Below are 12123 nucleotides of genomic sequence, written 5' to 3' on the forward strand. Positions count from 1 at the left end.
TTTGCACTTTTTGAATCAATGTAGTATCAAAATATATGTTGCAAAATCATTTTTGTAGCATATATATTCTTTTAATACAACGATATTGCCTCAGAAAACACGAGAGCAATTTATTTAAAATTTATTAAATCCAAGTAGTAAGAGTAATTAGTGTAAGGGATATCATAGTGACAGGCTGAAACATCTCTCATTAAAAAGGTCAGTGATGACTATTAATTGAGTTTCCCATTGCGTATAACGTAATTTCCGCTAACAAACTCATGACAGCAGTAATATGCGATTTATTGCCGGATATATGAAATGCACAGCCTTCGTGCTGTGAGTAATGGCCAAATTAGTGAGTTATTCATGGCTGGTGTGTAAGATATGCTGATCAAACCATGTTAAAACCAGCCGTCCGATCCTAACAAAGATCCACCACTTGCAGAGGGATATGAAGGATGCTGGTTCCCATTTCCCCCTGATTTCAAGATAACTTTTCTCCAAATTTGTATCAGAAACTTGGAACATTCGAGATGTTTAGAAAATTACTTGCAACAATAAAAAACGGAGAGATGAGTCAACAATTTTAAAATTTTACAAACAATGGCATGGAATAGTGATGAATTATCGAACCACGTCTTCAAACCAAGCAGCAATCGATGGAGATACGACACATACCATTGCCGACTAAGTGAAGTTCACCTTGTATGATTATGGCAGACACGTAATGAGGCAGACTGCTATCTTGCTGGTAGACAAGAATAAACTCAATTTAGTATTACAAGACCTTTAATAGAATTAATGAATGACCTGCTCTCTTCCGGAGTTTCGACGCTTCATGGGTAGGTGAGGTTGAATACTGTTGCTCTAACACAAGTTCTCCTGATATCAGTTCACAGGCAGCAAATGTATCACCCACAAAGAGCCATTATCATGCATCTGGCGACTGCCATGCCCTTATGTACCAGGAGAGATTCCTCACCAGACAGAGACTGAAAAGAAAACTTTGGTTCTGGAATCACTATCATAGCAAGCGTCAAATTTCTTCTGCTGTTCACAAAATCAACAATTGTTCAAATAAAGGTAGTAGCTAAAGGTATGTTAATGAGGGTAAGAAACAAATCACCCCAAAAATTTAACAGTTCATATTTTATTGCAAAACGATCCTTACTTAAAAGTACCCTTGTATTTTAATGTTAAAATTTCATTCAGTTTTATTCGGAATAATTTAACACCCTCTTAGCTCTAATTTTGCACCAGAATTAATTGTTACTTTTAAAATTCTTAGTTTTGAGCCATTATTTATATTTGTTTAATATTCAGATGACTGTATTTAATTTAGGGCACATAATGTGCCTTTGTTTGTTATATACTTATGTGGTAGGAAGTACAGTTATATTTTCAAGTACAAGTGATCAGCGGAACTGAATATTCTTCATCTTCTTTCATAGTTGGAAAGAGTGTGTTATTCAATCAGCTGTTGACTACTGTGTACATAAAAGACATCGAATTTTATTAACATATGACTGTTTTCAAATACTTCTCACTCCAAAATATGCTCCATATAGAAGGCGAGTGTTAATATTGAAAATTCACAAACGAAAAACGAGAAGTACATGTTACAACATATACACGTATTTGGATTTTAAATACATCATCAACTATATTTTTGCACACATAGGAAGCTGTAATTCAGGGTACAAATAAAAATATTACAACAAATTTCTCTGATGTACATTCATCTTTTCATCTGTGACGTCTACAAATTTACACTTAACACTTAATAGTACCGTAAGCAATAGTTATTACATCAAATGTCTCGTTTGTTGGATTATAAATTAAACCCGATGGTGTAAAAATAAATAAATAATCTGTATAAGTCATAAGATTGTTGCATTTTGATGGAAAGTCCCTAAAAACATTGTTGGTTTTAGATCCCTCTGCTCAATAAGGTTTCTCACTTTGCGTGTAACTCATCAAGCAATTGAATATGTCCAGAGTTAAAACTCCTAAATTTTAGTTACTTTACTATATTCAATGTGTTGACAATTCAAGCGATGAATTTGGCATTTTTTCCCTTCCGATCCTTCAAGTCAAAATTTGTATCCTAAAATTGCCAGGATATTTATAAACTAATGGTTTCTGAAAACATTCCCTATGATTGCTGTAACATGACTAAGACCATTCTCAGTCAGCGTGGAAGTCCCAAATCAAAAATTTAAATGGACGATCTTGGACATCCATGCGGCCTAGGACGAAAACTTTCAGTAGTTACAAGTGCTCGACATTGATATAAGACAGATTCAATTTTCCTTGATCAGAAATAATATTCGTCTTCTTACATTTTACTTTAATTTATTTGTGTAAATAATATGTAATTTATACTTTTATCCCTATGGCATACGGAATAATATTTATAACAATAACAATGATAAGTTCCCAGCCATATCGAATAAATTATGATACGCAACGAACATAATACACACATTTTCTAAATTTCATAATTTAGACCTTATTATAAACACCTATCGTGGATTCCAAGAAAATAATCATATAATTAATTAATCATTTCGTTTGTTAGTGGACTTTTAATATTAGTCAATTTTCGGATTGCAACTGAGTCATTTATGGCGCCATAGTTAATTTGGTCTTTATCGAATATACTTTGAACTTCACTAGAAACACTGTCCTTTAATATCAAAACGAAGATTTTTTCCTATGCCATCCAGTTGGCAGTGTATGTCAAGCAATACTGCCCGAAAAAACATGTTATACAGGTCTTGTTCCGGTCTTGGAAGAATTTATAGAAAGTTAAACATAATTAAATCATCGTAGAATGAAGTAGAGTGTGTAATACCGGAAGATACAATAACTTAGATCCACGCGGAATTAATAATATATTAACTTATACAACACATAATTCTGTATACCTTAATCTGATACAGATGTCGTTTCCAATAATCTAATGAGGATTCTACAAACTTGACATCACGCGAATTTCATTCAAAACAAAAATATAGTGGAGTAATAAATACTTCGAGGAAATAAATCACATCGTTTCGTTACTGGATCCTCTTTCAGGCCATTAAGGGTAAAGTTGTTTCTTGCGACGCGTCTTTCGAACTTATCATACCATCAACTTCTAATGAAGGAATAAATACATTCTTAAAACCCATCATTAGAGATTTAAAGTTTTTAGGAATGCGTGGCCATGCGGCCATTCTTTGTTCACAAGAAAGCTACAGGCAACGGGCTTGTTAATTGATTAGTACATTAAAGCTTCTCTGAGTAGCCCGTTAATGACACTCTTAAATTTTTTCCAACTTACGAACGAAACCCAGACAGAGAAAACGATATAAATATTAAAATTGCCTAGGCGACATTGATGTGTTCATTACGCATTAGAATCAGTGATTAAATATCAACAAAACCAATGAAAGTCTATAACCGGTTAAGATAGTAACAAATTTCCTTTAAGTCAAATCGGGAAATTCATATACCAATCATTACCCCTTCTTTAAATAAGCATTCACGTCTATGTTTACATTTTTATCTCTACTCTAAGAGCCAACGGCCGTAGCCATGTTGAGACACCGGATCCCGTGAGATCTCCGAAGTTAAGCAACATTGGGCGTGGTCAAGATTTGGATGGGTTGCCACGCGCTGTTAGTGGGGGTAAGGGAATGGAGGAGCGGAAAGGAACTGGCCACGTAAACTCCGGCTCAGGCACACCTCAGCGGAGGTTCGGACCTGCCTTCGGGCAGAATATACCCTTACCTTACCTACCCTAAGACGAGGTGTCAACATGAATTTGCAGACAGCCTCTAAGCGTATCTCTGTGAAATCCGAGGTAGAAAATACATGGATGCGTGTGAGATAAAAAAACCTGTTTTATTCGCGAAGTTAATGATACAATATGAATTTTCATGGCGTAATCAATGTTAATAATGTAATACTCTTCTTAATAACAAAGAAGAGATATTTTAGGAACTAACGTCCTTTGTATATTTTAGGTACCTCATAAATCCAAATATAATATTATAAACCTCAACTACTTGTGTTGAGTGTGCTAAAGTGAAAAGGGCCGATGACCTTCGATGTTAGGGCCCTTAAAACAACAAGCATCAAGCACCAAAGTGAAGACAATATTGTTGAAAACCGTCACTGCAGCACGGGTTGCCTACCCTATAGCATACACTGACAGCGAGTCCTGACTCTGTTCGCCTACGGAGTACTGTATAAATGATTTCGAACTTCCATGGCTAAATAGTTAGCGTGCTTTCCTTTGGTCACAGGGGTCCCGGGTTCGATTTCCGGCAGGGTAGGGAATTTTATCCATCATTGGTTAAATTCGCTGGCACGGGGGCTGGGTGTATGTGTCATCATCATCATCATCATCATCATCATCATCATCATCATCATCATCATCATCATCATCATCATCATCAAGACGCCCAGGTTGCCTGTGGGAGTCAAATATAAAGACCTGCACCCAGCGAGTCTAACATGTCCTCGAACACTGCAGCCACTAAAAGCCATATACACCACTTAATTTCAGTTTCGAACTACACAATTTTGCTTTCATTTAGATGACAGAACGCTGGACAGTATAGGCATATTGTCGCTCATGGTCATGACAAAAGAAAAGGAGCAATCCTCTTCTTTCTCCTCGTTGATAAGTGAGAAAATCTGACCCAAAATTTGTGCCGTACGAATGATTTGTGAAAAATAACGAGTATGGAGAAGGTAATTTCATTATTCGTATTATGGCGTAATTGCATTTTTTCCGCACTCAGAAGAGCACGGAAAATTATACTTTACAGTACTTCAATTACTTTCTTCACTGTTTTGTTAGAAACTGTCTCCCATTGGTTGAAATATGCTTCATACTAATGTAAACACTGGTAGTCATATTATGAATGATAGGTTCCGTACCAACCTACAGCAAAATTGTCAACTCTGCGTTCCCAGCTCACATTATTAGTCACCATCACCGTGTTGAATAATGCATAGGTTAATCCATTTCCGAAAGGTAAATATGGTTTATATTACAGTTATTTCGTATTGTCTCAATTAATACAGAAAAGGATGACCATGTTTACGACTATGGTAGCTTAGTGCGCTGTGCACTGCTCCAGGTAATATTAATTGTGACGTTTTATTAACACACAAACTCCACGTGCACACTTCTTACATATTCCCCACCAAAATGCAACAATAGTAAATAATCACTGCATGAATCAAACATGGATTATTTGCGTGATGATGCATCAAAATTGTTTATAATTAAATCATTAAATAGTAAATAAATTCACCGTGGTATCAAATAAAATATTTTATGCAAGTTTCGACATTCCATCTCATTAGTAAAATAAAATATCACTTCCAATTGTTGTTGCATAAACAACGAATAGCGGTGATATATGGGCACCAACCTACGGTTTCATTGGCTTTATAACATTTGTAATAGTATCGCTTGATACCCGAGTTCAATTGAATGTCAACGTAACAGTAGGGAGTTTTGAAATTACATTCAGATCATATTGCGAATTCCATTCAAAATGTACGGGCTTTCCTTTGAATAGTGAATAGGCGTCATCTTCATTTCTCATTTCAGAAACATATGAAACACCTGTGATAGCTGATATGCACTTGTGAAAATAATAAGCAAGTTCTTATCAATCATCGCTGGAAAATAGAGAGTGCCTTCCGATGTAAGAGTGTGGAAGTTACGTTGTTCATCGATGTCTTGCCATAGTGTGCTGATATTTCCCAGACCAATCTCAAAGGGGAACGATTACTTTATTAACGGAAAACGATGCTACGGTACATCTTTGCTTTAGGGTAGGCAACCCGTGCTGCAAGTGCAGAGAGATTTGTGATTGGTATCATAATATATTATAGGGTTCATGAAGTATCTATCATATTAGAAGTACGTTAATTACTTGAACATTTATGTTTGCTCCCACCAACATTATTAAAGTTTCAAAAATCATAATTTCATCAAGATTATCATTTTTAGGTTGAACCTTTTTAAACATAACAGGACATTTATGTTCGTGTTCCACACATCCCTGATAGTTTGTGGAACTTCTTTACCTTGGATTTCACAGATATGTACTTATACTCTACCCGGAAGTTTCAGATGACATCGGCGTGAAAGTACCGGTGGCGGTTTGACAATTGGTACGATAGTCTCAATAAATAAGGGATGTCGACTGGTATACGGATTTACAATTTTCAATGGCAATTTTTATTATGTTAGTCAGCTACGGATTTTAATATCCAATAAATGTTGAGAATATCACAGAAGGAGCACTCAAATAGCACAGGCGGGATTGAAAACGGATGTGTTCCATGTTTTGGTCAAAATAAACAGAGATTGGTTATTTCGAAGTGAAGACGCGCCGAATTATGGAACAATGGCAAATATTTATACTTTTCTAAAATATTGCCAGGCCGTAGAAAGTTTTGACTGAGTTAAAGGAAGGAAACACTCCTCGAATGTTTTGGTGGTAAAGCCTATAACAAGTCAGTAAGAAACCTACTTTAAGAAATGGTTCTCTGTATCCGTAAATAATTACTAACGTTCAGAAATACAACAAAAGTTCCCGATTTACTCATATAGGCCTGAAATGTTCAGTTTATTAAGAAATAAGGGGTTGCTGGTCAAGAGTTTATTGATGGTTTAACCATTGAAATGTTTAAGCTGTACAAGGGTGATCTTAACACTACAAAATGCCACGAAGGGAAGTTTCCCGTAAGGGAGAAATGCTAAAAGGTTTTGCTAAAATTCATTCCTTATATTTGTGATGACTACGTAAACTTCTACCAATATATCCTTGCTAATGGGTGCAAAGCCGATTATTGATATTAAACGCCTTTATTGGTATGCTGGAATTTGGATACGCACACACGTTTTATTTCAATCAAATAATTAAAATTCATTAACATAATAACGGGAATTATCCAACACACAAGATACTGGATGTTCAGAATGTGGATAATTATGGGCATGTTCGTGCAGGAGATTTAGCCGGACTCAAACATGTATGGATCATTAGGTGTCGAGGATACCTATGTGTTCAGCTAAGCACGTTTAACTTCCTGTCGATTCGTTAGTAAAAAAATTACCTAAAAATTAATATTAAAAAACTGACCTTAAGTAATACAAACATAATATTTTCACTGGTAAAAAATACTAACAAGAAGACGAGAAAAATCATTTTTAATTTGAGTGTAGGTGATGCAGCTTTGAATAAACACTGTGATAGTTTATTCAAGAATTAGTTCTAATTTTTACTACAGCTTTCATATTGAGTTAACGAAAGAAATACTACCTCACTTATTAATGTCCTCAATATACGAGGTTTGATCCATAACAACAGAATAGAAGGAGACCATTAAAAATAATCCGGTTATCTAAGTTACTAAAGAAATTTAGGACCACTTCGTAAATATAAACTTTTACATTTGATGCTTAATTTATAAAATAAAGTCCTTTTCCTTTCTCTGAAGGTAATAAAATGTGTAATAGTTTCATTTTTATTCTCCTCCGATCAATTATTCTATGCATAAATATGTTGTTCTTGATGTTGCAGTATGAGGTAGAGACTGACTTAATTGTGGTATCAAGCTTAGTACACAGGGTGAAGCGAAATTCGCGCACTCGGGCGTCGCAGCGCGACTCCTCACATGCCAGCAATAAAAAATGCCTGTCACAAAAGTTCGTCCTGCGAGTATATCCGGCAGAAAAAGGACGTTGAAGAATGGCAGTCTGACAACACTGTAACCACATGTAGGGTAACTACCTCTGTCAGTACATATTAGCCGTGCTGTGCAGTTGGAGCAGTGGATAGCGTTTTGGGTCAGCATGCAGGAGGTCGAGGGGATGATCGTGGGGTGAGGCGTATGTTTATTTCGTAAATGTAGTCCAGGTGGTATGGTATCTGGCATCTTAATCGTCAACAGCGATTACAGCGAGTCCTCTAGGAACCATATGCACTTACATACTACGATCCTAGAAATGGACGAACAATCGTTTTCATTGGTCAGTTTTGAAAGTGGCCCTCTCCACATCGTGGGCGTGAATTTATTTTCTGTTGGCGATTAAGATGCCAGATACCATACCACCTGGACTAGATTTACGAAATAAAAAATGTACACCTCAACCCAGGATAGAACCGTCGACCTCCTGCATGCTAACCCAAAACTCTATCCACTGCACCAACTGTACAGCACGACTAATGTGTACTGACAGAGGTAGTTACCCTACATGTGGTTACAGTGTTGTCAGATTGCCACTCTTCAACGTCCTTTTTCTGCCGGATATACTCGCAGGACGAACTTCTGTGAGAGATATTTTTTAAGTGGGGGCATGTGAGGAGTCGCGCTGCGACGCCCGAGTGCATGAATTTCTCTTCACCGTATATAATTGCATTATATAAAATTGTTATATTATTTTAATTAATTTAATTATTTAACTAGCGCAACTCTACCTCTATCACAGCGCGGGGTAAAATACTCAAAATGCAGCATAAAACAAATAGAGGTAATTCACAGTTTTTTTTTCTTTTACCACGAACCGTATGAATATGTAGATACAGGTGACAAAAAGCGTTTTTTACATTATATTCTCGTACACATTCAACGATTTTAAAGGACTGCCAGAAGTCACTACTTGGTTTTCCTGATCTTTCATACTGTCTATTCCAACTGCAGTCTGCAGCTAACACAAATTTCAAGCAACTAGTTCAACGAACATATCTAATAACATAATCACGAGAATTAGCCAACACACAAGATTCTGGGTGTTTGGAATGTGCATAATTATGGACATGTTCGTACAGGGGATTTATCCAGACTCATAAAAATATATGAATCGTTAGGTTTCGGGGATACAGATGTATTCAGATAAGCACGTTTTGTTTCCTGTCGATTCTTTAGTAAAAATACCTAGGAAAAAATTAAACATTTTCAACAATTTGACCGCAACTAACATAAACATAACATTTTTACTGTTACCAGATACTAACTCTCTTAAATAATATGATATATTAACGTTTAAGGAGTCTTCGTAACTGAAAGAATTATGTGAAAATAATCTCCGGTGTGCAAAACAATTATAAACTTTCGAAAACAGGACGCAGTAAGATAGTTTTTTGTATCAAAATGTTATTATTTATATCAGCACTTCCATGCCCAAGAGAATATGGTGAGTTTGTGTCACGTAACATTTAAAAATTATGCTCTAATTGAGTTTATTTGACTAAAACACATATCATTGCTGTAAACACAAAATTCTGAATATATTTTCGTGTTGCTACGTTCTTGTCTCTGTCGAATTCAATGAAGTTCTTTGGCTAGAATTTCAAAAATTATTTCAATGTTTGTACTGTATAGCATTCATTTGCAGACGTTAGCTGGGTGTGGGAAACAAAATTCCTAACTTGCGCTACACCAAAGGTAGCAAAAGCTCCTAAATTTTAAAGGATAAATATGAACTGAATTTCCATCACTAAAGAATTATAGAACACTTGGTGTCGCAAAAATTACTGGTTCCCAAAATGTTCATCCTTAAGAGGCTTCAGAAGGGTAAAGCACTTACATTGAGTTTATCACCTAAGAGGTACGATGGAATGTGTAAAGGACTAATTACATTATTATTCACAAAAATAATGTTTAATTTTCTGAGTGTTAACATTAAATATGCACAGTCCATATTTAAATGTCTGGAACTTTTCTTTACCTCCATCATATTCGGGATTCTACAACCGACAATGCATGGAACAAAATAAAGTGGTGTCAATTGGAAAATTACATTTTCTAGAGAACTCCTCTGAAACTTTGTAGGACAAAATGGCTAAGGTCTATGACCGCCCGTGTGCGCGTCAGAGGGAGTTCCTGTACGTATCAGAAACCAGATTTATTAGAGACATATATGATGTTATTGATGCCACAAATGCTTATGATATTCCCCTCGGTTCTTTTCTTTACGTGTTAGAAAGAATTTTCATGATAAAAGATCACTTACTAGTTAAACATAATTCCTGGATAACTTAATCGCATATGATGAGCTAAGCGTCTTAGCAAATTAGTTTAACAAACATCTAAATATAAATATTTACTTACAATATTCTATAATCCGACTTTACTCACTTATTTTAACAGAAACTTTTACTCATCCAAAATATCAAGTATTTCGTACGTTTTAGTTTTAGTAATGTTTTATAACTATTTAGTAAACAATGTTTAACATAAATCCTGTTCTATTTTCACAATAGTAGTAAAGTTCAATGGGACAAGATTTATATATCTTGAAGGGTACTGCAAACTTAGCAGAGTTATAGAGAAAACAAATAGTGGTATTCTTGATACTTCAACATAAGACATTCTGAAAAGCGAATATTACACCAATTAAATATATTATGATGTTCCTTTGGAATTTTTGTGAGGAAAAACGATTATTTTTTTAGCTTGCTCATTGACAGCCATGCAAAGACTTTCAGTGAGCTAACAGTCTGGGATTCAAGCATTAAGTGAATAGGAATAACATCATTCAGAAATAAAAGCTTGATAGGAACTGTAACCGACGAGAAATCAACATATAGCAATTCGAAAATATGTGTTGGTTTTATTACATTAGTAATTTTAATTGAATTTTCTTCGTAAATAATGGAGCACATTCCTGGAATGTTTAAACCCAATATCTACAATTTCAACTGGTTAAGACAGAAGCTAAACTCACTAAGCCTTTTAATTTCGGAACATATCAAAGAATTAAGTAAATTCATAGAGAAATTTAAAAAAAAGGAAAACCCGTAAGTAATAGTATTGATCAGAGCTGGTAATTACATTGTTTTAAGTGCAGTATATTCTTAAATTAAGTTGAGGTTAAGAAAAAATATGTAATATTTGATGAATGTTAGGGAGAAATGTTTGACTAAACCAGTAATTTTAAATATTTTTTCTAGTTCCATTGCATACGATGGAAAATACGTCTTGTTTAATTTATAACACTAGACCCTGAAATTACGCAACATCTTGAAGGCTGTGAAGCAAGTCCTTACAGAAAGGAACACTCCCCTTTCCATTTAATCTGGTTTCAGACAACGTGAGTGGTAGTAACTCCCTCTGGATCGGTGAGTGGAAGGCAGAACATTAACTTATGTGTTTTAGGAGATAATAAATTCCCAGAGAAAATACTCCGCGAGAAGAAGTAGCTATCTATAATAGAGGATTCCATAGGAAATTTAATTCCACTCTCAAAACTGAGTATTGAAATATATTTTGAGCTTCATTATTTCGTCGTTTATGGAGCTTACTTGAGCGTCATAAAATACCTTTGAGCGTTGTTGCTTAACTTATAGATGTTAATATATTCATACATATATTAATCATCTTGTGTTCTGTTCTGTGAATAAAGAAACGATCAACTGCAATGAGAACAATGAAAACTATGGAGTTATTGAATACAATTCTACATCCGTATAACAATAATAATATAGATAATTGTCATAATCCACATATAAAATTGCTGTTAGTCACACAACTGAGCATTTTGACTGAAGATCACATCAAATGATAATACTTTCCAAAGGAGAAGATATTTTGATCCCGTCGAATTATAAGTCTAACATGGCAATTTATGTACACGTGTTACTAAATCCACTAGTTCTTCAATTGCTCATTTTATTCCACTTTTTGGCAATATTTGTGCTGGTGGTTTCACGTATATATTCAGCATTGTTTATGATATTTAGAATAATGCAGCGCTCAGTGTATTGAAATATCATATTTTGAAAACATAATTTAATTGTCTATTTGCAAGCACTTTTATATTTTTTAGTACAAACAGTAATAATCTATTCCTCTACTTGTTCAGTCGAACGTCTTCTCTTTTCCCACGTCGATTCTAAATGCACACACACACAATATAGCAGTTACCATTAAATGCAATTACGAATTTAATTCCCAGTACTTCGTGCAGGAATTGACACAAACTCACATCACATTTCATTCTTGAAGGTTCGTGAAAAATGATTGCAAACATCAGTCTTTCATTTATAGAGCGAAACTTAGTAATATTCAATTCCCCTGTTGCCAAAATGTTCAATAAACTTGAGGTTCAGTCACAAGAGT

Source organism: Anabrus simplex, chromosome 6, assembly GCF_040414725.1.
Source record: "Anabrus simplex isolate iqAnaSimp1 chromosome 6, ASM4041472v1, whole genome shotgun sequence".
In the NCBI taxonomy this organism is placed as follows: Eukaryota; Metazoa; Arthropoda; class Insecta; order Orthoptera; family Tettigoniidae; genus Anabrus; species Anabrus simplex.